This window comes from Vombatus ursinus, unplaced genomic scaffold (assembly GCF_900497805.2).
Source record: "Vombatus ursinus unplaced genomic scaffold, bare-nosed wombat genome assembly UNPS02004915.1, whole genome shotgun sequence".
In the NCBI taxonomy this organism is placed as follows: domain Eukaryota; kingdom Metazoa; phylum Chordata; class Mammalia; order Diprotodontia; family Vombatidae; genus Vombatus; species Vombatus ursinus.
This window is the reverse complement of record NW_020944693.1, coordinates 227,796-255,749: the sequence shown is the minus strand read 5'-3', so window position 1 is coordinate 255,749 and position 27,954 is coordinate 227,796. Positions and strand designations below refer to the sequence as shown.

At 37.1% G+C, this 27,954-nt stretch overlaps 2 pseudogenes; one reads left to right on the top strand and one right to left on the bottom strand.

The window, feature by feature from the left end:
- The first annotated feature begins 637 nt into the window (after positions 1-637).
- On the top strand, positions 638-1,042 carry LOC114028436 (annotated as a pseudogene).
- A 10,138-nt stretch (positions 1,043-11,180) lies between these two features.
- LOC114028499 overlaps positions 11,181-27,954 on the bottom strand; it is a 39,582-nt pseudogene continuing 22,808 nt past the window's right edge.

Below are 27,954 nucleotides of genomic sequence, written 5' to 3'. Positions count from 1 at the left end.
TAGGGACTATGATGACAGAGAAGTGAATAAGCAACTGGATGATAGAAATGACCTTAAAGTAGCTTGAAAATGACAATAAGCAAGGTTCAAAGGGTAAAGGTCAGTAATATTTGGTTTGCTAGTGCTAGTTGGTTTTATTTAAGCCATTGCCCACCAAGAAAAGTAGTTGGAAGCACCAGTTTATTTATTTATTTATTTTTGTTTGTTTGTTTTTGGCTGGGCAATGGGATTAAGGGACTTTCCTAGGGTCACACAGATAGTAAGTGTTATGTGTCTGAGGCCAGATTCAAACTCAGGTCTTCCTGAATCCTCCAGGGCCAATGCTCTATCCACCGAGCCACCTAGCTGCCCCTGGAAGCACTAGTTTTTAAGGTCAAAATGGTACTTTATTGGGCAGCTAGTTGGCACAAAGGATAGAATGCTAAGCCTGGAGTCAGGAAGACCTGAGTTCAAATCCAACCTCATTTTTATTGAAGCATTATTTTATAGTTATTTGGAAGGGAATTTGAAACAGCTCAGTTGAGTCCCTGCCTTTACTCTGCCATCTTGGCTCTGAAAGCCAATACAACATTAAACACCAAAGGAGCTTTTCTCTCTGTGCTTCCTGTGGGAAGGCTGCTGTTTCTTTGCCAGCACCATGCCTGCCCTCCGACCCCTCGTGAAGCCTAAAATTGTCTAGAAGAAGACCAAAAAGTTCATCTGACACCAGTCAGACAGATATGTCATGATCAAGAGAAACTGGCATAAACCAAGAGGTACTGACAACAGAGTGTGAAGACAATTCAAGGGCCAGATCTTGTTGCCTGATATTGGTTATGGAAGCAATAAGACAAAACACATGCTACCGAGTGGATTCAGGAAGTTTTTGGTGCACAGTGTCAAGGAACTAGAAGTGCTCCTGATGGGCATTAAATCTGAATTTGCTGAGACTGCTCACAATGCTTCCTCTGAGAATCAGAAAGCCATTGTTAAGAGAGCAGCACAGCTAGCCATCAAGATCACCGACCCAAATACTAAACTGAGGATTGAAGAAAATGAATAAAAAGCTTTGCACATATTTATTTGTGTTAAATAAACCCTCAAACTACTAAAAGATGAAAGAATAACAAAATCTTGTTATTTCAATTGCCAGTTTCTACAAAAGAGACCAATTAGTCATGTAAAAGAAATCTCCACTGATTTTTGGTTCTTCTATTCTTTGTTCTTATTTAACATCGTTACTTCTCTGCATATTTTGAATTTATCCAATGGCCCTAATATTTTCAGCCTCACTACAATGAATAGATTAGAGGGAGACATGTCCCATAGGCCATTGATTTCTAGTAGAAAAGGACACATCTCAAATCAATGGCTTGAGAATGTAATTCTGGAAAAGTAGGGCATAAGATTAGAGAAAATAATTTGATTGGAGAAATCATGGAAAAGAGAAAGAAAACAATTGAACTAGGAGAGGCATAATCTCCCTTTGAGACATATACAACACTTGAGGTCTTCTCCTTAGTTCTGAGCAAGTGAGGCTGGGTATTGCTCTAAGTATATATGGAGTGGGGGAGAAGGGACATTCCAAATGTGGGGGAGGGAAGCTAGTCTTTCCCATTAAAACTCCAAGATCTTTAATAGTTTATTTGAGCTATCTTTGGAACAAAACCTAAGGCTTAAATGTGATTAAAACCCTGTGATTTTGGTCTTTCCATCAACTGTAAATTGCCCTGGCTATGTAGGAATGACTGAAAAAAATTGGCCATCATTAGTCTTTGTTGTTGAGAAGATGTATTGCATGTTACTCTCAGACAAGTAAGTATAGGGACATCTCAAATGCAAGGGTTCGCTCCTTTTCCATATCTCCCAGCACAGGAAAGGTACTTGATTTGGTGGAAGATCAAAGAAACGATAGCATGAAGCTCTAACTCCTGGGACCTGCCTCTGTGTGAGGACCTTCCCTCTCTCTCAGTCTAACTTGTTCTTGTACTGCTCCCATCTCTCTATATTAAAGAGTCAAAAAGCACCTATGATCTAGGTCTAACCTATGACTTCAGTGGCAAATTAGAGTGGTATGATGGATCAGGATGGATTAGGCAGCAAGTTCAGAGGTTGCAGCCTAAACCAATTTATTTTCCATCATACTGTCCTAACACAACACATTTCCAGTTTAATATCAGTATAATGATATTATAATATGAATTTGTATTATGTATCATTATATATTCTAATTTGTATTATATAGTGAATTTAAAATCAGCATAATGATAAAAGTGACTAGCTGGCTAGGTGTTCCAGTGGATAGAGCACCAGGCCTAGAGTCATAAAACTCTTATTCCTGAGTTCAAATCCAGCCTCAGACATTTACTAACTGTGTGAATCTGGTCAAGTCACTTAATCCTGTATACCTCAGACCCTCATCTGTAAAATGAGCTGGAGAAGGAAAGGGCAAACCATTCATTATCTTTAACAAGAAAACGCCAAATGGGGTCATGCAGAGTCAGAGGCGACTGAAAAACAACTGAACAGCAACAAAAACAATTGATAAGAGAGGATATAAAACTATTTGAATTACATTTTTTGTTTTTTCATTATATTTTAAGAATAGGAAATTGAACTTTACCTGAAAAAAGGGGGAGTAGAGAAGAAGGAGGGTCTACATTTTGTTTTCCTTGAGCCAGGTTATCTTCAGTCTGAATAGAAATTTGACAAATCATCTTTTTTCTGTATCTATGTTTAGGCAGATTGAAGCAACTTGCACACTGAAGAGTCAGGATCCAGGTCATGGTGCCCATTTTTCGATTAATTGAAGTAGAAAATTAGCACTGTCACTTAATCTAAATGGAACACAAGTTCCAGGATGTAGAATGAGATTTGTTAAATCCCAAATGAGGTTTCCTTTATGTCAATTACTCTAGCCTGAGCAAAGGATCGGACAAGATAAAGTGTTCCATAGACCTTCTTAAGAACAAGATAAGCTGAAGAGCAGCAAACCATAAGCAGGCAGCATAGGAACAAGAATGGTGCTGGATTTGGAGTTCCAGGTCTTCATTTCACAACCCAGCTAAGCCACTTCCTACTTATGGGACCACGGGCAGTCACTTAACCTCTTGAGGTATTCAATTTGAGTTCAACTAGACCTCTAAGATCCCTTCTTCTAACTATAAATAAGTTGATCCTATGTAGTAAAGAAATCTGTAGACTGGAGAAGGTTCAACGAACAATGAATGTGTAGCTGCTGAGAAGCTGTGATGCTGTGATGATTTTGGTTTAATGATATTTTATATAGGAATAGAATAAAGTATTATTTTGTTCCTAGGTCTTGTTGTATACAGTAACTCTTGCTCAAAGTCAGGATCTTATTTATTGAGAGACATTCTGGATCCATAGAAAGAATACTGGGTTTTGCATGAAAATTTTTGGGTTCAATTCTGTTACTCCCTGAATGGGTAAACTTGAGCAAGTCATTCAATATGAATTTTTGCATTTCTAAAATGAAAATAATTCCAATATACCTCACAAGGTTCTTCAGAAGAATTAACATATTCTGTCGTTCCACTGAAATATATTTTATATTTTGCAAAGAAGATGCTTCCATTCCTCTAGGATATTGCCAAGGAGTTGATGTGGAGAGGTTCCCTGCTGTCCTCTTTGCGTATCTGGTTTCCATGAGAGAAAATCCAGTCATTGTCATTCTCACATGAACTAACCACCATCTTCAAGTACCAATGTATTTTGTCAGCACTCTCTCTCTTCCAGAAGGTTGCTGTATAGCAACCATCGTCCCCAAGGTGCTGGCCAGCTTTCTCTCTGGTACACAAACAATCTTTTTTGCTGTGTGCCTCACATAATTCTTTGTCTTCATTTTTTTTGGCATCAACAGGTTTCCTGCTTCTCACTGTATTGTACCTTGATTGATTTATCTGTAACCCTCTTCATTACTACAGCATCATGAGCTTCAAGAGGATCTGTTTCTGGATGGTTTTATCCTGCTGTATTTAGCATTTAATCCTTGTCTTTAGTCTGACCTTAATGATTTCTGAGTTATCCTTCTGTGGCCCTAATGCCACAGTTTGTTTTCTGCAATCTAGGTCCTCTGACTCTTGTCTCATGCTCTGATGACAATGAGGTGGAATCACTGGCCTTTTATTTTCCTATACTTATCCTCTCCTCTCTTGCTATATGTATCATACCATACATCAACATGATAAAAACAAAGCACATCTCCCTATAGCCAGGGAACTACAGAAAGCTTTTCCCACATGTTCTTCCCATCTCATTTTCCTCTGTGTAATGTATGGAAGTTCTTTTTTATTTATGTGATGCCAAAGCAATTTAGTCAATTAGATGCCAATGGAGAGATAATGCTTGGGAGCACTGTGGTGATCCCATGCTAAATCTTTTCGTTTACACTCTAGGAAACAAGCAAGTCCAAAAGACCTTTAGAGAAGCTTTGTTCAAACTCAAATTACTGAGGCAGATTTCTAGAATCTTTGAGTAGGCCATAGTCTTATTTTGCCCAACCCGTTATCTGAGGAAGGATCTCTACAAAATCGCTAACAGTTAGGTCTATCTCCTCCATGAAAACCTCAAATGTGAGAAAATTCATTTTCGCTGGACAGACCATGAGCTGGTCTGTCCCCAGGCAAATCTGAACTGGTTCTACTTTGTTCTCCATAGAATCTCTCACTGTTTTCCCCAAAAAATGACTATCTTTGTAATCAATGAAAAATGACTCATCCTTTGCCCCAAAGATAATAGGACCTTCAATCATGGACCTTCCTTCCTTACAATCCCTGTTTTCTATCAAAGCTCACCTCAAAAGTCACTTCTTCATGGTGTTTTACCTATTCCACCCAGTGATAAATGCCACAGACTTTCCCCAATATATTCCATGTGCTTCATTTTCTACATTTTTTGAATATATTTAAATGTGTATGGGTTGAATCTCCTGATAGGATATAAGCTCCTTGAGATCAGAGATTGTTTCATTTTTTGTCTTTGTATCCTACTCGGTTTAGCACAGTGCCTGACACACACTATGTAACCATGGCAGGAACATTGGATTTTGCATGAGAAAATTTGGGTTCAGTTCTGTAACTCTCTGAACACCTAACCTTGAGCAAGTTACTCAATGTGAGTTTTTGCATTCCTAAAATGAAAATAATTCCAACACATCTCACAAGATTCTTCAGAACAATAAACAAATTATATCATTACTATGGAATATATTTCCTTAAAATGCTTGTTGATTGATCAGTGAACTACTTTGGAAAGGTTTCATAGTGGATCATTTTTATGACCAAAGTGCTAGAAATGAATGTCTCTCCAGGGAAGGATAGCATTTATTCAAAGCCTATCATGTCTCAGGCAGTGTGCTGAGCACTTTACAAATATTATCTTCACTCAAAGAAGAAGTAAGGAAACTCATAAAAAGTTATTGCAATACTACAGGTTAGGCGCAAGAGAGAACAAAATTAGACTGTTGTCAGTTGAAGTGGAACAAATAGAGGAAATAGGTTTTTAACCTGAGGTCCATAAACTCATTTTTATATACCTTTAAAGCTGTATTTCCACGGTAAATTATAGAGTGGCCAAATAAGATCTTTTTTTTTAATTTTTGGAAAGCTACACGTCTACCTCCATTAATTTCTATTAACCTTTTTTTTGTGTCATAGGCCTCTTCAATAATCTAATGAAACCTATGGGACATTTCTCAGAATCATGTTTCTTTTGCAATCCTGTGTGTTTTATTTTATGCATTTAAAAACATGAACATTGAGAAGCTGAGGAAGAGGACAACTGGAATTATCAGGTTCTCAATGCTATTATATATAAGGACTGGTAGGAAAAACTGGGAATGTTTTGCCTGCAGAAAAGAAGGCTCATGGCATCTATGACAGCTAAGTTCAAGTATCTGATAGACTGTTATGTGGAGGAGAGACAAGAACTGTTCTATTTTACCCCACAGGACAGAACCAGAAGCCGGGGCTGTATATTGCTCAGAGGTCAATTTGGACCATTATTGAACTGAAAGACCTAAGGAGAAATAAGACCAGAAGATCAGGCATTTAAGAATGGTTCAGGGAAAAAACTAACAAACAGAAGTATGTATAGAATGATTTACATACATCATACATACATACATACATATATACATGCATAAATGCATACACATATGCACACATATTTGTGGGGGAGAGGAAGAAAAAAAGAAATTTACATGATAACTTTATTATATATTTAAAAGTTGTACATTATAGATTAACAGTTTCATGGGCAATCATCTTTTTTTTGTTATACTATATTATGGAGAAATGCTTGTTTTGTTCCATAAAATAAAATAAACGAAAAATTTTAAAAAGAGTGATTCGGTTCACTGAAGAGTTCAGGTAAGTTGAAAGAAGTTCAAAGAGTCATTTAACAGAATAACTTCAAGCTTAAAGAGAAGACTTTGTTTCAGCCTCAATGTCTGTATATTCTGAGACAGCTTGACTAACGATAAAAAAGTTGCCAAAATACTGTATGAAAATGCCAGCTGAGAAATAGGGGTAGCTAGATGGTACAGTGGATAGCGCACTGGCCCTGGAGTCAGGGGGACCTGAGTTCAAATCCAGTCTCAGACCAGACACTTGATACTTACTAGCTGTGTGACTCTGGGCAAGTCACTTATCCCCAATTGCCTCGCCAAAAACAAACAAACAAAAAAAAGAAAATGCCAGCTGAAGAGAGTTTGTAGTCCTCTCTGGATGGAAGAGGTTTACTAAGATTCTTACCTCCACTAGGTGGAAGACTGGATTATAGGTGGACTTGACCTCAGAGCAGAACCAAAGCTGAGGCACAAGTGAAGTCTGAAGGAGCTATAGTTTCTCTTCTGCTGAAAAAGGCATATTAACCCCAGACCCTACTAGTAGATGGTGAAGGTAGCTAAAAGAGTTGTAACTGCAGCTCCCATAGGTTATATAGGGTAGTAGATAGCCCTTTAAAAATTCACAGTTAATGACCAGCTGGATTGAAGAACACTTGAGTGCTAGAGAAGCAGAAAACATCACATGGTGGGGAGTGGGTCCAGCTGAAAGCAGTAAGTTGACATCTGTAGAATACACCAATAACTTTGCCTTGTTAGAGGCATGAGGTGTACATACATGTGGTTCCCTTGTCATACATGTTCCCTGTCTGTTGATACTCTCACGTAGATATGTCATATTTCCTCAGTGTGACTGTTCCACATATAATTTGTCAAAAAGGCCATTGTTCTTTTCATAAAATAAATACTTAATAAATGCTTGTTGATCAATTAGTGGATTTTTCTCAGTCAGTGTATTTGCATTTATGAGAGAGTAATTTCAAGGTACTTGTGGTAAGTAATATATTGTGTGCTCTGGGTATGGCTAATCTAGTGTATCTATTTGTTTGTATGTTTGTCTTCCCCATTATAAGATCCAGGTGGTTAAGGACTATTATTTGTTCTTATTTTTTCTTAGCATAATGCATAAAGTTTAGAAAGTTTTTAATAAACGCTTGGTGATTGGTTGTTTGGTTCAGCACAGGGTTATGTGGCATCTGATGGGTGCTGATATACCTTACAAATAAATAACTGTATGCAAGAAGAAACATTGATAACATTTCTCATTTGGTTCTGACTTCAAAAAGGAGGACCTAAGAATTTTTACAGCCAAAATCTCTGATAAAGGCCTCATTTCTCTAATATATGGAGAATGGAGTCAAATATATAAGAATGTAAGTCATTCTCCAATTGATAATTGGTCAAAGGATATGAACAGGCAGATTTCAGATGAAGAAATTAAAGTTATCTAAATTCATGTGAAAAAATACTCTAAATCACTATTGATTAGAGAAATGCAAATTAAAACAATTCTGAGATACCATATCACACCTATCAGATTGGCTGATATGACGAAACAGGAAAATGATAAATGTTGGAGAAGATGTGGGAAAATTAGAATGCTAATGCATTGTTGGTATAGTTGTGAACTGATCCAACCATTCTGGAGAGCAATTTGTACTACACTTAAAGGGCTTTAAAATTATATGTACCCTTTGATCTAGCAGTATCAGAACTAGGTCTTTATCCCAAAAAGATCATTAAAAACGGAAAAGGACCCACATGGACAAAAAATATTTATAGCAGCTCCTTTTGTGGTGGCAAAGAATTGGAAACTGAAGGATGCCTATCAACTGGGGAATGGCTAAACAAGTCACGGTATATGAATATAATGGAATACCATTGCTCCATAGAAATGATAAGCAGGCAGATGTCAGAAAAACCTGGGAAGACTTACATGAACTTGATGGTGAGTGAAGTGAGTAGAACCAGGAGAACATTGTCCACAGTAACAGCAACATTGTGTGATGACTAACTTTGATAGACTTAGCTCTTCTCAGCAATGAAAGGATCTAAAACAATTCCAAAAGACTCATGATGGAAACATTATCCACATCCAGAGAAAGAACTATGAGTCTGAATGCAGATCGAAGCATACTATATTTTCCTTTTTTTCTTTCTCATGGTTTTTCCCTTCTGTTCTGATCTCTTTTCACAACACGACTAATGTGGAAATATGTGTAATATGATTGTACATGTATAGCCCATATCAGATTGCAGGCTGTCTTGGGGAAAGAGGAGGGGAGGGACGGGAGAAATTTTGGAACTTAAAATCTTATAAAAGTGAATGTTGAAAACTAAAAATAAATAAAGAAATAAATAAATATTTTTCTTAGAAAGATCACCTGGCAAGATAAGGTACTGGATATTGAGGTCTTTTCTCAAGCTGAACTGCCAAGCACTCAGTCTACTGCAGAGAGCACAACTCCAATGGATTGGCCAAATTTTTCAGTTGTCAAACATATGTTTGCCTAAAAGGGTGTTTTAAGACAACTCACCAAATGCAAGTGCTCACACAGAAGCAATACAAAGTCACTCTTAAAGTGTCTCTGAAGAGCTTTGGAATCAATTGTGAGGCATGGGAGATACCAGCACTATCCATAGCATGTCCTCATCAAAGACGGTTCTGTACTCTATGAACAAAGCAGAATTGCAATTGCTCAAAAGAAACATGAGATGTGCAAATTTGGAGCCATCTCCATTCCTAATGTTCACATGAGCTATTTGTGCCTAACCTGTGGTGGAACCTTCCAAGCTCATAATGGTCTGATCCTCCATGGTCAGATACACTGTATCTGAACCCCAATTATGTCATTTTGGTCATCTTCAAGAACAAGAGACAAACACCATCACTGGATTTAATTTTACATAACATTTCATAATCTACCCACTTATAGAAATATTTCTATACCATTCATAATAGGTATAAGGAAATTTTTCCTTACTAAAATTTCCAAAAATGGAAACAACTCCATTTGGACATAGTGATTTCCCTATAACTAGTGGTCTTCAAGGGGCAACTGGATGGCCATTGAGGGGGAGAAAGTGGTTGGGTTTCTAGGATCATAGATTTGGAATTGGAAGGAACCTGGAAGAACATGTCATTCAATTCCACAAAAATTAATGTAATTTGAAACAAATGCTTGTTGATATATAAACATATTTTATTTGAACAATATAAATATTTAAAATTTGGGGTTCATAATTTTTACTTCTCCATGTACCTATAGTAGGAAACTTGAGAAGATGATGGTTCAGAACTTTTGAGTTCCTTCCTCAGTTAAACACAAAAGCAGATATAGCTTTGAATCAAAATAGTTATCATAGTATCTATACTCTGAGAATATTCTATAAGTAGAAAGGGCACAATGAGGGCAACCAATTCCCATTCAAGCAAGTTTCACCCTGAATCTATAATGATCTGTGAAAAAGATTCTCCATTCTCTGTGGCAGACATTTGGAAAACTGTACAATGTTTCATACTGTGTAGCATCTAAAGGAGTAATTAGGTGAAATGTTTTCTTCGTTGGGGCCTATGCCATAAGCTGTGTTCATGTGAAAGCCAGGCCTGATTCAGGACTCTCATACCACATTCTCCTTAGAGATCTTTAAACAGACATAATATCAATGAGCAGTCATTCCTCCTGACAAATTCTAATGAGTCCTATATATAACTAGTAACTTAACATAACCTAATAACTTCTTAGGATGCCAGACAGATTTATCAATATTTCCTTGACTTTTCAAATATTAAGCCCTTATTTTCATATCTTGTAAGTTGACATTAGTATCTCATGTATTTTGTCTCCTTTTACTTCCCTACACAAAGGATATGCTATAAAAAAAAGAAATTGTTCATGACCCCATAAACACAATTTGGTATTTCTACTTCTATACCCTCTCAAACTAGAGTACATTTCAGGGTATGCTATGGCTAATGGATTAAGTGATTTACCCAGCATAACATAGATGCCCTCAAAAAAATATTTTCCTTCTTTTGGTTACAAGTTTTGATGTTCCTGAAATTCCCATCTGCCTGATGTTGAAAAGTCAGAAGTTAATTCCTATTCAATTCTAGGCCAATCCTAAATCACCCAGTGCAGAATAATTGGCATCATAGACACTTATGGTTGACCATTGGCTTATAAAAATAGGGCTTCATATGTCTCTGAAGTGCAATATCAGAGTCAAATTTAACTTCATTAATGGCTCAGACTTTCAGAAGAAAGTCATTGTCATTGACTGACTAGACACAAGTGCTGTGTGGCAAGACTCACACTGACTTGGGGGAGTTTCAATGGAATCCACTGTTATGTTTTCTAAATTGCTCAGTAGTCTGGGAACATTGATAATCCCAATTCAGCATGATAAACTTGAGGATAACGTTTTGCAGAATGATGACGAGGATAAAAAACAATTCCATCTTAGACATTCCCTCTCCCAGAAAGGCCTATATTCCTTAAAGGAGATAAAATTTTACTCAGTGTTTCCCTTGTAAAAATCAAATTTTATACCTCCCCACCCTCAGGATGATTGCTTGGGCTATGTTTTGACTTAACAATCCCCTTTGCATATTCTTAGTATTGAGTCAAATTATTAGTAGTTATTGCTGTCATCTCTGTTTTGAAATGCCAGTTTGCTACTGGACTCTAACTGATACTTATCTCAGAATTTTTCATGCCATGTTTCTTCAGTCTCAAACCATCTTCTCCTTTTAACATCAAGATAACATTCTTTAAAAAATACATCATGGTGCACAGTGAAGTCCAATGTGAATAAACGTATCAGCCTTTATTGAACTAAAAGTTTCTAAACATGCAGTGAGGTTTAAAGCCTGAAGATGATCAGGGTGTCTTCATGCCATTCTATAATACTACTCCCTGACATGAAGGAGATTTTTAATCTATTGCTTTTCATTGAGCTTGTGTAGAAGAATTGGAAGCTGTTAAAAGACAATGATAAATATTGCATTTCTCTTCAGTAGAGTTGGCTAGTTTCAAAATATAAGAGAATTAGGATCTGGTTGAGAAAGCAATAGGGTGGATTTGAAGTGTGACTTGCAGGGAAAAAAACAGAGTTGGAACTTTGGAATAGAAGTGTGAATTCCATTAAAATATGGCTTGATGTTAATTTCCTTTGAATCAATGATACCCTTAAGGGTAAAGTTTTGCAGAATGGTGACCAGCAATAAAAACAATTCCATCTTAGCCAGGCCCTCTCCTAAACAGGCCCGTTTTCCTGAAAGAGAACAGGATTCTCTTCAATGACCTTCACGAAAAAATCCATTGTTATACCACCATTTCCAAAAATCTTATCTGAGACACCTCCCCTCCACCCCAATGTAATAGTACTTTGTTAGTACTTATTTAGGAAGTATAGTGGCACAGTGAAACAGAGTGCTAGAATTGGAACCATGGAAACATTGTTATCCAATTTGACATCAGGCCCTTTCTAGTTATGTGACTTGGCACAAGTCACTTAACCTCTTTCAGTCTCAGTTTTCCCATCTGTAAAATGGAGATATTTTTGTCATCTATTTTCCAGGGTTGTTGTCAGGATCAATTGAGATAAATGAGATATAGCACTTTAAAATTTTAAAGCACATACATTAAATAAATATTATATTATTAACTATTATTGATACAGCCTTCATGCATTCATGCTGTTCTCTTTTTGAAATATAATTATTTATGCTCATATTTTCTTTCCCGTACTCAATTTTTTTTATAACTTCCTGGAAGTTACAAATTATGTCTCATTTATCTTTGAGTATCTTTATTTTGCCATACAGAATGACTTCTTTTTATTTTTTCGTCCTCATCTATGATTTTATCAGTATAAGGATTTCCCAAGTAAAGAAATTTCTTCTACTACTACAAAAAAGTAACTATTTTGTACCTTACAGTTTTAAACACAAGGATGGTTTGCACTATATTTGTTATTGGAATGAATGAATGAATGAATGAACAGATGAATAATCCAGGATGACCCTCTGATAAACATGTCAAGATGGGTGTAATGAGAGAAAGTGGAAGGAAACCTGCCTCAGTTAAACCCAGCTCAATTATGCTCATTAGGCATAGGCATGAATAAATCTTGTACAACTGTTCACTCTTCCCACCCATGTACTCTAATTTCCATAGTGTGATGTGAGTTAGTCACTCAATAAGCATTTATTCAGCACCTATTCTGTGTCAGCCCTATTCTTAGAGATAGGGATACAAATAAAGACAAAAGAAAGGAGGCAAGAGGTACTCTGAGAGGCTAAGCTAGCTTGCTGAACTGTTCAGAGATAATACCCAGTCATGTTGGTTACAGAAACAAAACTGAATCATGTGACCATCGCTGAGAGATATAGAAAGAAGCCAGAAATGACTACTCTCAATCCATTAATAGGAACAGCTATATGGGGAAGAAGTTTTTGAGGTGTATTCTTTTCCAATTTAGAGGTAAAGATGAAAAAGAAAATTTACCCATAGAAAAAGCCACAAAGTAGTCACTCTTCTTAAAACCGCCATCCTCATGTAGGAAGTGGCCTGGGTCAAATTGATGTGGGTTGGGGAATTTTTCTGGGTCAAATAAAGCAGAGGAGAGCAATGGCAACACTCTTGTACCCTGAAAAAAAGAAACAATAGTGATTGGATTAATGTATTGGTACAATGCTAAGCATAGTGCTTTGCACATAGCACATGCTTATTGACTAAGCAAGTTCTTTAAGCTTTCCGAGAAGAGAGAAAATTTTGATAACTCACCCCAGATTTTAATGTTTACCCCAATTACACATAAAATAATTTCACAGTACATTCTGTTTTCTAAGTTTTGAGTTCCAAAATCTATTCCTCCTTCTGTTTTCTCCCTCTTTCCTCCCTGAGGTGGTAAGCAATCTGATATAGGTTATACATGTGTAATCACCTAAAACATTTCTGTATTAGTCATTTGGTGCAAGAAAACTCAGAGAAAGGAAGAAGGAAAGAAGGAAGGAAGGAAGAAAGGAAACAAAGGAAGAAATAAGTTAAAAATAATATGCTTCAGTCTGTATTTGAAAAACATCAGTTCTTTCTCTGGAGACAGCATTTTTTATCAAGAATCCTTTGAGATTTTCTTGGATCCCTGTGTTGCTGAGAATAGCTAAAGTTATTCACAGTTCTTCACCATACAATGTTGCTATAACTGGGTATAATATTCTCCTGGTTCTGCTCACTTGACTTTTTGTTATTTCATGTAAGTGTTTCAAAGTTTTTTTCTGAAATCATCCTGCTTGTCATTGCTTATAGCACAATAACATTCCATTACAATCACATGCAACAATTTCTTCAACTATTGCCCAATTGACGGGAAATGGAAGATGCTACGAGTCTATGACTGAATAAGGTAGGCAAGGAGGGACAGCAGAAAAATTGACAAGAAAATTGCTCACAGAAGCCAAGACATTGGAAAGCAGACCACAGGAAAGTAGAATTGAGAATCTAAAAGAGCTGAGAGGTTGACAGAAGCTGAGGCTAGATGGTTAGAAGTTCTCCTGTCATAGTGGGGAGCTGATTTGATTGGAGAAAAGCCTTATAGTTTAAAAAAGCTGATTGGCAGAAAGGAGGATCTTCTGCTCCAGGTAAAAGAGGAAAGTCTTCCTTGTCCTCTACTACATCTACAACTTGTTAGAGGTGAACTCTTTCAAAACCTTGACTAACTTGTTCTTTACTCCTGCCTATGACTCGACAGGGAAAATCTCAGTTTTTATAGAGTAAGACCTGAATAGCTTGAAATGTTCTAGGGGTAAAGGAAATGATTATCACTGAAACAGGGTCACATTGCTTCAGTACTATGCTAAAAGAACAGGCCTGGGAAGATCTGTAGAATTCTGGCTTAAAGCTGATGTTAAAAAGAATCTAACACTATTTTAGCAACTCAAGAGTTGTAAAGAAACAGTGTTATCCAGAAGTACAGCTATTTCCCAATTGATGGGCATCATCTCAATTTCTAATTCTTAGCCACTGCAAAAAGAGCTACTATAAATATTTTTGGTTGAATAAGTTATTTTCCATTTTTTTATTTCTTTGGGATATAGACCTAGCAGTGCATCATTGAACCAGTTTCCCCACATTCCCACCAACATTTATCATTTTCCTTGTTAGTCATATTATCCAGTCTGATAGGTGTGAGGGATTACCTCAGAGTTACTTTATTTTGGATTTCTCTAATCAATGGTAATCTAGAGCATTTATTCATATCACATTTCTGTCTTCTCCCTCTTTCTTAGCTTAGGTATGAAGTATTGATGGAGTTGGGTGTCACGGGTTACTTCTGGGGCAAACTGAAACGAGAAATATTAAGGTATCTCTGTATCTCATGAAGCACAGCCTCCGTGTAGGGCATCTTCAGTTTGTCTTTAATGGAAGGAATTCTGTGTTGTCCAATCACTTGTTCAATTTCTTCTTGAATTTTATCTGTGTTGACATAAACAATGATTAATTTTGTGTTGTCTGAATAACTAAGAACACAGAACTGGGCACAAGAAATACAGTTAACACTTACTATAGACATTATAAAATATTTAGGAGTCTACCTCCCAAAACAAACCCAGGAACTCTATGAACACAATTACAAAACACTTTCCACACAAATAAAGTAAGATCTAAATAACTGGAAAAAATCAGTTACTCATGGGTAGGCTGAGCTAATATAATAAAAATGACAATTCTACCTAAGCTAATTTACTTATTCAGTGCCGTACCAATCAAACTACCAAAAAATTATTTTATAGAATTAGAAAAAATAATAACAAGATTCATGTGAGAGAACAAAAGGTCCAGAATATCAAGGGAACTAATGAAAAAGAAATGCAGGGGAAGGTGGCCTAGTCATTCCCGATCTTAAATTGTATTATAAAGCAGCAATCATCAAAACTGCTTGGTACTGGCTAAGAAATAGAGTGGTGGATCAGTGGAATAGGTTAAATATGCAAGACACAGTAGTCAATGACTATAGTAATCTATTATTTGATAAACCCAAAGACCCCAGCTTCTGGGATAAGAACCCACTGTTTGATTAAAACTGCTGGGAAAACTGGAAGAGTATGACAGAAACTAGGCATAGACCAAAATCTCACACCTTTTACCAAAATAAAGTCAAATTGGGTTCATGATTTAGATATAAAAGCTGATACTATAAGCAAACTGGGAGAGCAAGGAGTAGTTTACCTATCAGATCTACGGAAAACGGAAGAATTCATGACTAAACAGGAGATAGAGAACATTACAAAAAGCAAAATGGATTACTTTGATGACATTAAATTGAAAAGTTTTTGCACAAACAAAGCCAATGCAACTAAGATTAGAAGGAAGGTAGAAAATTGGGAAAGAATTTTTGCAACCACTCTTTGTGATAAGGGCCTCATTTCTAAAATATATAGAGAATTAAGTCAAATTTATAAGAATACCAGCCATTCCCCAATTGCTAAATGGTCAAAGGATATGAATAGGCAGTTCTCAGATGAAGAAATTAAAGCCATCTCTAGTCATATAAATAAATGCTCTAAATCACTATTGATTAGAGAAATGCAAATCAAAACAACTCTGAGGTACCACATCATACCTATCAGATTGGCCAACATGACAAAACAAGAAAATGATAAATGTTGGAGAAGATGTGGAAAAATTGGAACACTAATGCATTGTTGGTGGAGTTGTGAAATGATACAACTATTTTGGAGAGCAATTTGGAACTATACCCAAAGGGTTATAAAAATGTGCATACCCTTTGACCCAGCAATAGCACCTCTAGGGCTATATCCCAAAGAGATCATACAAATGGGAAAAGGACCCACATGTACAAAAATATTCATAGCAGCTCTTTTTGTGGTGGCAAAAGAATTGGAAATTGAGAGGATGCCCATCAATTGGTAAGTGGCTGAGCAAGTTGTGGTATATGAATGTAATGGAATACTATTGTGCTCTAAGAAATGACGAACAGGCTGACTTCACAAAAACCAGGAAACACTTGCATGGTCCGATACTGAGTGAAGTGAGCAGAACCAAGAGAACGTTGTACTCAGGAACAGCCACGTTGTGCGATAACTAATATTGATAAACTTAACCCTTCCCAGCAACACAAGGATCTAAAACATCTCCAAAGGCCTCGTGATGGAAAATGCTACCCACATTCAAAGAAAGAACTATGGAAGTTGAATTGCTATTTTATTTTCTCTTCAGTTGAGTTTTGTTTCCTCTTTCTGATGGTTCCTCCTATTGGTTCTAATTTTTACTTACAACATCACTAATGTGAAAATATGTTTAATAGGAATGTAAATGTATAGCCTACATCAGATTATGCACCGTCTTGGGTAAGGTGGTGGGGAGGAAGGGGGAGAAAAATTTTCAACTCAAAAGCATATGGAAGTGATTATTGATGAATCAAAATAAATCAATAAAAAATTTAAAAAAAGAAAAAAAAGAAATACAGTTAACAGAAAGTAAAATAAGCAAAATTCCTAGAAGACCAATAGAAAGATCTTGTTCTTACTATTGAATTATATAATTTATAGCTGAAGCAAAGACTTAGATATTACTTAGTCCAAATTCTTCATTTGTCCAATAGGGTAATTAAAGACCAGAGAAAATAACCACAATTCAAACCCAGGTGATCAGACTCCAAATCCAGGTTTTGTTTTTTGTTTGTTTGTTTGTTTATTTTCCCCATTATATCATACTGTAAAACCAAGTCCAAACTCCTAAAGGTAGAAGGGACAGACTTTCCCATTCTTGTAAAAAACAATTGATTTGACAATGACCATACAACTGGATATGTTAACCTTTGGTTAATCATACTACAGGCCAATTATACTCCTTGGTTCTTTGACTGTGAAGTCTGTAAGTGCTTTGCTATAGTACACACATATCATGCTACACACTTATAACCAGTGAGTTATCTGAGTTAAAGGCTATATCTTTTCTATCATCTGTATGACTTTATGTAAACTGAGAGCATGGAGGAATCAGCAATTTTAGGAAAATTGAGGGTATCTTTTAGTCCTAAATATTCTTTTTTCTTAAGAAAAAAAGTAATATATCATAAATGTAAATATTACAACTTAAATACAAAATAAAAAAAGAAAAAGTCATTGCCATGTGCATAGCAGAACTTAAGAGAGGATTCAAAATATACAGGAATAAATTCACATTTCAAGAAAGCCTATATAATAAATAATACACTTTTTATTCAGAGCTGTCCATATTTTCTTTGCTTCCTTGTAAGTTTTCTTTCATTCTTTTGTTCTCTGCTTTTGTTTAACTTAGTTCTTTTTCCTCCCCCACCCCATCCTTTCCCCAAGAAGGTACAATTAAGCATGCATACACACACACATATACACATAATACATGCATACATGTATACATACATATACACATACAAACAAACACACATACATACACATATACACAAAGATATATATGTACATATACATGCATAAATATACACACAATTAGATATCTTTAATCATACTCATATATAGACATATACATTTGTATGCCTCTATGCAAGACTGCACAATACTTACTTGTCCTCTGTTTCTCTGAGGGTAGATAATCTCTTCCTTCATAAGTCCAAGTCTTTCCGTATTTTTCTAAGTCCACCCAACTTGTCATTTCTTATACCATAGCAATATTCCATCCTTACACTGTCTAGTTATTTTAAATAATCTTAAACAGTATTGATTGATATGGCTGATATATAGTATAATTTCTCTATTTTTCTCATGATTAAATCTATTTTAGCTTTAATTTTGTCTGAGATCATGATTACTATTCCTGCTTTTGTCCCCTAATAAATTCTACTTCTAATCTTTATTTTATGTTTATTTCCTATCCCTCCTGACTCCTCTACTTTACTTTTACCCTCTCCCTTGCCTTCCTGTTACTTAACCTATCCCCACTCCGAGGATCCCTCCCTTATCCTCCCACCTTCAATAATCTAAACACCTTTGTATTACTCCCCTTTATCCTAATCCCTCACCCTCCCCTCTAGAAATCTCTCCTTTATCCTCCCCCTCCTTCTAAGGACTAAGGAGACTAAAGACCAAGGAGTCTTTTATTTCTTTCTGAATTTAGAAGACTTTTATACCCTTCTATTGTCTTTAAACACATTCTTGATGAAAGTGGGCCCTCCTCCCCCATCTAATTCCTCTGTGCTAGCTCTTCCTTTCGGACCTCATTTGTATAAAATAATGACTCTTTTTACCCATTCCTGAACAGTTTTACTTTTTAAAGTAACATCACACTCAGGTCTACCCCAATCTTTCTTATGACTTATCCAACTACTAATAAGAATCTTGGACATATGTTGTGCATTTTCTCATACAAAAAGGCAGAGAGCTATCCCATATAAAAAAGACACCAAATAAGACACATGCCCAATTCTAATTTTCAAGGAGTCATTTTCTTCCTTAAGATTTCAGATCTCCTTTTCTAGTTATTTGACTTCTTTTTATAATCTCCTTGTTTTTTCTTTTTTCTTTTGGTTTGTTCTTATTTCTTTAAAATGTTTTTCTCAATCTCATTGGATTTTTAAAGTCTTTTATGAAAATCTTCTATGAATTCTTTTTGGGCAGGTGACTAACATTATTCTTTGGGATAGCAGAGGCTTTATTTTTGCTTCAATATCCTCCTCTGAAGACAAACACTAGACTTCTCTATTCCCATAGTAACTTTCTATGGTTGGATTCTTTCTCCTTGGCCTGCTCATTTTTTTTTTTTTTTTATACGTAGCAGCTTATTTTTTTGTAACCACTTCTAGTGCTGCGGTGTGGGATGGTGCCTCTGGCATCAGATCCTCCAGTTCTCCCCTCTAGCTTGGAACTGAAACCAAGAATTCTGCCCTCTTGTCAGTGCCCATAGCCAGTGGCATTCCTGCCTCAGTGCTTCAGTACTTACTGGGCATGTGCTGGTTCCTTCATGCCCAGGACAGAACAGCTGGGGCTGGAATTCCTTATTAGCAGAGGTTCCCTCAATCTTCCCTAACTCAGACATCCAGCTCCCCACACTGTCTGGAAGGTAAAAGTTCCTGTAGCTGAGGCTGAGGTCACCTTCCAACTCACCTAGCCTCAGGGCTCACCACTTTTTTTGGCAGAACCAGCCTAGAGGTGTTTACTCTTCACAGGGCTCAAATCTCAGTCCTGGGATTTCTCTTTAGATCTTTTGCAATTGTCCCAGGAGGACCATTGTTCTGACTCAAATATTGTTTGTCTTTAATGCTCAGTGTTCACCCTCAGGCACTATTTTGTCTCATTTGGGGGGGGGGGGAATCTGGAGAACTTGGAATTTTCTGACCTATTCCACCATCTTTCTAGGATCCTCCTAGCTATTCTTTCTGAATGTTCTTAAATGGTCAAATTTTTGGTCAAATACGGTCAAAAGATTTGGACACATTACTCCTCTACTTAATAAATGTCAATGGCTCCATATTGCCTTTAGGATAAAACAGAAACTCCCATGCTCAGTGTTTAAAGCTCTTAAAAAAACTATTTTTTCAGCCTTGTTTCAGTCTGCAATCCAGTTAAATTGCTGTTCTCTGTTCCTCTCAAATGGCACTCCATCTCTATTGTCCCCCCCCTTTTATTTTTTGCCATCTCCATACTTGGAATGCACTCCCTCTTTTTTTTTTTTTGCCTCATATAATAGATCTCTTCTTCCAATATGAGTTCAAGCATCACAATTTACATGATACCTTTCCTGAGCTTTCCAGTTGCTACTTTGTATTTACATTTAGTTCAAATGCAGTCAGTTACTCAAAGAGCATTTATTAAGTTCTATCCCAGGCACTGTGCTAAGTACTGGGGTTACAAAGAAAAGTCAAAGACAATCTCTGCTCACAAGGAGCTAATAGATAATGGGGGCAACAACATGGAAACAACTATGTACAAGCAAGATATATACAGGGTAAATTGGGGGTAACCTCAGAGAGAAGGGACTAAGATTAAGGAGAATTGGGAAATGTTTCTTACAGAAGGTGAGATTTTAGCTGAGATTTGAAGGAAGCCAGGAAAACCAGGAGGCAGAAATGAGGAGGGACAGGTTTTCAGGAACAGGGGTGGGGGAACAGTCCATGAAAATGCCTCGAGTCAATAGATGGAGTTTCTTGTTCATGGAATAACAATGAAGCCAGTGTCACTGGATAATAGTATTTATGAAGGGAAGTAAGATTCAAGAAGACTGGTAAGGTTTTAAGTTATGAAGAGCTTTAAAAAACCAAACAGATGATTTCTGTATTTGATCCTGGAGGAAATAGGGAGCCACAGGAGTTTGTTTAATAAGGGGGTGACATAGTCATAGTTGTGCTTTAGAAAGACCAGTTGTACAACTGAAGAAAGGATCGATTGGCACGGGGACTTGAATCTGGGAGAAAAATTAGGAGGATACTGAAATAGTGAGGATTTAAAGTGATAAGGCCCTGAAACAAAGCAGTGGCAATGTTGGAGGACATAAGGGATATCTATGAGAAGTTAAAGATAAAAATAATAGTATTGACAATTTATTAGATATAGGAGTAAGAAAGAGTGTGAAATTGCACACATGGTACCTAGTTTTGAGCCAGGGTGACTTGGACAATGGTAGTACTCTCCACAATGATAGGAAAGTTAGGAAGTTATGAATAGAGGAAAATTTGTTGGACAAAGACAAGGATTTTAGTTTTGGACATATTGAATTTAAAATTCCTTGTATCATACAGTTTGAAATGTTTAATACACAATTAGAGTTGCAAGACTGGGGGAGGAGAGATTAGGCTTGGACAAGCATGTCCGAAAGTCATCTGCATAAAGATGAAAATTGAAATGATGGGAGCTGATGAGATCACCAAATGCAATAATCTAAAAGGAGAAGAGAAGGTGACTCAAGACAGAGATTTACAGGATGCTCGTAGTTAGTGGATGAGACCCAGATGGAGTTCCAGCAAAGTCAGACGATTTGAGAACCAGCAGAGAGCAGTGTTAGGAACGTATAGAAAGAAGAGAGTATCAGGGAGAAGAAAGTAATTAAGGTATCAGATGATGCAGAAGAGAGAAATTCTCAACTGAAAAATTGAATGGCTTTTTTTCTTCTCAATAAGGATGAGGATTATGAAAAAAGCCATTAGGTTTGGAAAATAAGAGATCATTAGTAACTTTGGGTTGAGTAGTTTTTTATTAGATGAACGGTTTAGAAACCAGGTTGCAAAGAGTTAAGAGCAAAAGAGGTAAAAAGAATTAGAAGCACCTATTGTAGATGGCCTTTTCAAGACTCTAGCCACAAAAGGGAGGAGAGATGTAGGACAGTAACTAAAGTCTCTACAATTATTCTGTATATACTTTTATGGAGCACCTACAAGGTATAGTATATAGAAGATGGGGCCTGCAGTCAGGAAGACCTGAGTTCAGATCTACCTTCAGACACTTACTAACTGTGTGACCCTTGGCAAGTCACCTAACCCTGTTTGCCTGATTTTCCTCATCTGTAAAATCAGCTGGAAATGGTCAACCACTCTAGTACTGATGGAGATGGGATCTGAACCCCTAGAAGGAAGAGACCTTGTCTTTGGGATCTGGACCCCAAAAAAGAAAATTCCTGGACTTTCCCAAATCTCTGGCATTTGCCTGAGGCTGTAATCCTTTCAATTGGCCTTTCATTGTGGCTATGCCCAATCTCCCAATTCTCTTCTGTTACATTGGCCCTGGCCACTTCCCACCCTTATTTCTATCTAGACTCCATTCTCCCTTGGCCAAGTGGTCCAGGTCCCTGGTTTTCTGTTCACTTCAGCTTACTGGCCACTCCCATCCAGATCCTCCTTAGATCCCTCCTCCAGTTGCTCCAGACTACTTGGCCACTCCTGGATCCCTCCCACAGTCTTTCTGTATGTAAGATTCATCTTGTCTCCATTACGGTGCTCAGATTCTTAAGATCTGGCCTGCTTGCATTAGCAATACAAATGCTTAGATTCTTTAAGAGTCTGGCCAATATGGCAGATGTTCTAATAAACCTTGTCTTTGGCTGAAAGAAGGCTTGGGTCGAATTCATTCAGGCAAGATCCGCGTGTTGTGATTTTGGGGTCCTACCACCTCTAAATCTCTAAACCTCAACTGTAGCTCTGCCAAGAAAATCCCCAAAATGGTCATGAAGAGGCTGACACAACTGAAAATGACGAAGCAAGTATGCTTACATGTGCACTTGATGCCCTCATTATCATGTAATAGCTTTGAAAGAAGACATTATTTCATTTTTTTTTGTTTCTGTGTCCCCATAACCTAGCACAATGTCTGACATATGGTAGGTGCTTAATAAATACTCATTGATCAACTGATTGTGTACATACAGAAAGCATTCAATGTACTTTGTTCATCCTTTGGATGAAACACATTCCAGACATTTCTGTTCTACTTTTTCAGTTTTGAATGGGACATTTTTAAAAGTGTCCGATTCTAGTGCAAGCTGCCACTTAATAGGAGTGCCTACTTCAGGAACAATCTAACTTTTTGTGTGGTCATGGAGAGCTAGAATAGTTGCTTTGGTGTAAAATGTAGTTGTTGTGGTAAGTGGAAGGGTCTGCTGCTATGCCCTGAGTCCTGTGCCCATCCTCTCTTATTCCTCTTTTTTTCCTCCACTCAGCCCATTCCTTTTTCTGCTTCCCATTATTATTGGACTCTAACCTATATGCTATAATCTTGTTTGAGAGTCAATCACAATGCTAAAGTGTTGGGCCACTTTTTGCATAAAACTGAATTAGACAACAGGTTGGAATCTTGGGTTTTGATATCAGAGCATTTTGGATTTTTCCCTTTACCTTGTATTTCTGGGTGCTTCAGCATGATAAGCAAGCCATATTTCAAAGTCTTCCTGGGTGTTGAAATTCCAGCACCTAACAAGTCCATTCCCACCATTGCCAGATTTTCCAGGTCAAACACAGAGTCTGGATTTTTTCGGTCCTGTGGATTGTTCAGGCAGAAATAAAGAAATGAAATGAATGATTTAATGGGTAGATAAAGGATTAAAAAAATAAATGGAATTGCAATAATTAAGAAGGAAAAGTCACAAAGCCAGCCATAGATAACAATTGGTAGGAAGGAAGCTTTACTTTAGTTCCCTTCCCCCTTTCCCAAACACTTCAGGCATTCTCTCTTTTGTAGAGGATGAAAGCCAATGTAATAATTCTTGCTTGTCAGGACCTGGACACAGTTCTGCCCTTGTCAAACAGTGTTCAAGATTTCTCTTCCCCTTTGAACTTGATTTTAGTTTACTGTGATATTGGAAGGGGTATGGCACAATAATGCTTCCTAAGGTCTCTATAGAGAAGGTCGAAGAGGATCTTTTTGGTATTCTATGAGGGTTTGTGGGCCTTTGTTATAAGAATGGTCTTGGCTTGTTAGTATTTCCTTAAAACTCACTCAAAACAAATTAAGCTTCATCTCACAGTATTGTCAGAGAGCCCCATCTGGGACTGGCTACAAATCATAGGTTAATTGAGATTATGCTTACTCTTTCACTAATCAAAATGCTAGCCTAGCGTAACAATTCTAAAGCTGAGGGGACTCTTCTGTATTATATGCTATGAAAAATGGTCAATTAACCTTTGTTTAAACACCTTTAGTGGGGCAAGCCAAGATGGTAGAGAAAAGGCAGAGACTTGCCTCAGCTTTCCCCAAACCCATTCAAATAACTTTAAATATGTCCTCAAGCAATTTCTGGAAAGGCAGAACTCATAAAAAAATGGACTGAAAAAAAATTTCTAGCCCAAAACAATGTAGAAAGTCAGCAGTAAAGCTCTGTTGCACCAGGGGGTGAGTGGAGCATAATCTAACACAGGCTGTGCACACCACAGTTTGCAACTGCAGGGGAAGTGGGAGCCTGGTCACAGTTCCAGGTGGAGAAGAGTGCTTGTCACTACTCACTAAGCAGAGCACAGGCTGGGAGAGTAGTCAACATAACTCTCCCTAAATCCTACCACATTTGAAGAACCAAAAACTTACAGAGGCACCAGGCCCAGGAAAAGCTCAGAAAGGATTTTAAAAATCAAGTAAGAGAGGTAGAAAAAAAATTTGGGAAGAGAAATGAGAGTGATACAAGAAAATAATGAAAAAAACAAAGAGTCAACAGCTGAGTAAAGGAGGCACAAAAAATACTGAAGAAAATAACACTTAAAAAAAAAGAATAGGGAGAAGATTCTAGGAAGGTGGTGAAGTAGGTCCGAAAACGTTTGGCTTTCCAAATTTCCTCCACAGAAAGACAGAACATTGCTTCAGACTGAATGTAGAGCAGTAAAAACAAACAGGAGTCAGGGTAAAGCAGTTGGCCTCCTAGGACAACTTGAGAACATCCCGGAAGGACTGGATTTTCAGGATCAGAGGTTGGGTCTAAGTGAAGTGCAAACTTCAGACTCTGCAGAATCAACAAACAACAATCCCTCTGGGCAGCTGGGTTGGAAGGCAACCTCAGCCTCAATAACTTTTGCCTCCTGGATGGATAGTGTGGGGTGGGATGGCTGAGAAGAAGATTGAAGAACCTACCACTATCAAGGGATACCAAGCACAGCTGTGTTGACTTAATGGGTTCCTGGGCCGTGGCTACAGGGGAGAAGAAACTAGTATACCCCTGGTGAGTGCACTAGCAGAAGGGTAGGGACCCTGATGACTGTGACCACCTGCAGGAGAACAAAGTTCCTAGTTTCAATTCCAAGGCAGAGAAGACAGCTGTAGTTTGCAGTCTCCAGAGGAACCCCAGGGAGCAAGAACATTAGTGGAACAGTATGCTGGAGGCCCTAGCCATGGCTTCAGGGTGGCGAAAAATGCCCAAGTTTGGGTACTCAGACAGAGGTCAGAAAATAGCAATAAGAAAGACCTGAGGCTTGGGGCACCATTCCCCATACCTTGGGATTAGAACTTGATTATAATAATAGCTACTAAAAACAAAACAAAAATAAAAATAAAAATGACTATGCAAAAGAGACAGAACCCAGCCATAGATAACCACAATGGGATAGAAAAGATCTGGATTCATATTCAAAGTAAGATAGTAGAGCTTAAAAAGAAAGCCATTCCTTTTTCAATGAGAAATGTTAAATGGTCCTAAAGAAGAACTTAAAAAAGGACTTTAAAAATCAAATAAGACTGATTGAGGAAAAATTAGAAAAAAATAAGAGCAATCTAAGAAAATCAAGAAAATTATGAAAAGAAAGTCAACCAATTAGAAAGAGAGAATAAGGAGCTCAAGGAAGAAAATAGTTCCTTAAAAACTAGAATTGTGCAAGGGGAAGCTAATGATGTTTTAAGACACCAAGAAACAATAAAACATAATCAAAAGAATGGGAAAAAATACAAGAGAATGAGAAAGATCTCATCAGAAAAACAACTGATCTGGAGAACAGATCAAGGAGAGACAATATAAGAATAGTCAGACTACTTGAAAGTTACCATACAAAAAAGAATCTTGACACACTATTATAAGAAATTATCTAGGAAAATTATCCTGAAGTTCTAGAACAAGAAGGAAAACAAATAGAAAAAAAAATCCCACCAATCACCACCTGAAAGAGACCCCAAGAGGAAAATTTACAGGAACATAATAGCCAAGTTTCAAAGGTTAAGGAGAAAATATTGCAAGCAACAAGAAAAATAATTAAATATCAGGGAGCTACAATAAGGATTACAGGAGACCTAGCAACCAATACGTTGAAGGATCTTAGGTCTTAGAATACTATTTGTAGAGCAAAAGAGCTGGGGTTACAACCAAGGGTAACTTACCCAGCAAAGTTAAGTATAATCTTGAATGAAAAAAAGGATGTTTAACAAACTGAAAGACTTTGAGGTATTTACAGGGAAAAAACTCTAGAAGAACTTAATGGAAAATTCAACACATAAAAACTAGGAAAAATATAAGATAAACATTAAAGAACAATTATAAGAAACTCATTAATGTCAAATTGCTTACTTATACATGAACATGACTGTCATCATTAAGGTAATTAAATGACCTGTCCCAAGGTTATACAGCCAGCATTTATCAGTGACAGCACTAGAACCCAGGTCTTGACTCTAAGGTTGGTTCTCTATTTGTTATGCCATCCCCAATCTTGGATTGTTCTTGTCATCTGCCTTCTCTTCTATTCATGTTCTGCTGAATGGTGCTGAAGGAAAGAATACAATTCTGTGGTTGAGTATAGTACTATAAATTAATGTTATTTAGTTTTAAGTGAACCCTTAAGGTGGTAAGGCAATATTCCTCTCTAATTGTTTTCCCTATTTTACTCATCCCAGGAACTATTCCAAACCTTCTCTTCTCTCTTCTAGCCTTCAATGCCTCCCCCACTCTACCCTCATTCTCTTAGTGGAGGACCTCATCTGTTTATTTACTGAGAGAATTAAGGTCATTAGGTTTGAGCTTGGGGGCAGCTAGGTGGTACAGTGGATAGAGCACTAGACTTAGAATCAGGAAGACTCATCTTCCTGAGTTCAAATCTGGCCTCACATACTTACTAGCTAGTGTGACCTTGGGTACCCTCAGTTTTCTCATCTACAAAATGAACTGGAGAATGAAATGGTAACCCCCTCCAGTATCTTTGCCAAGAAAACCCCAACAGGGGTCATGAAAAGTTGGACACAACTGAAAAGTGACAAAGATTTGAACTTACTCTTCTCCCATTCTCTTCATCTCAAAATCCTTTGACATCATTCCTTACTCTCTCCTCCACTCCAAAGTTTCTAATACTGAAGTATTCCTTTTCAGTATGTTTAATATGTTTGTACATCCAAAGCCCACATCAGACTGCACTCTGTTGTGGGGAGAAGAGAAGGGAGGGAGAGGGAAAATTCTAGAACTCAAAATTTTATAAAAGTGAATGCTGAAAACCAAAAACAAATAAATAAACAAAATTTAAAAAATTAAAAATTAAAAATGAAGTATTCCTTTTTGTTGTTAAGTACAAGCGTTCTCAATTCCATCTCTTCCTGTCTTCTCTAACTTCTCTAATTTTGTCTCCTGCCTCCTGCACCCTGTTATCTTCAGTCTCTAAGTTCCTTCCCTTCTACCTTCAGACATACATATGTCCTTCACCCTTAAAAAAAAACAAACAAACCTTACTACAACCTATCTCCTGTCCAGTTATTCTTCTATATCTTTCTTCTCTTTCCCAGCCATGCTACTAGAAAAAAAAGTTTTGTTTGCTGTTTCTTTCTCTCCTTTCACTTATTCTTCAATGCTTTAGTTTGACCCCCAACTTTATAACTTAATAGAAATTGCTTTCTCCAAAGTTACCAATGATGTCTTAATTACTAAAAATTATGATCTTTTTTTAGTCCTTAACCTTCTTGACCTCTCTGCTTCATTTGACACTTTGGACCATTCTCTTTTCCTGGATTCCAACTTTTCCCTGAGTCTTCATGGCACTACCTTCTCCCTCTTTTCCTATATGTCTGGCATTCCTTCTTAGTCTCTTCTGCTGATTCATCATCCGTAGTCTTCCCCCAACTGAGGGTTGTCCAAGGTTCTGTCAGCACAGTACAAAGCATGAACACTTTCTGAGATATCCTTGAGGAGTCATCATTTGGCCTTTACTTTAAA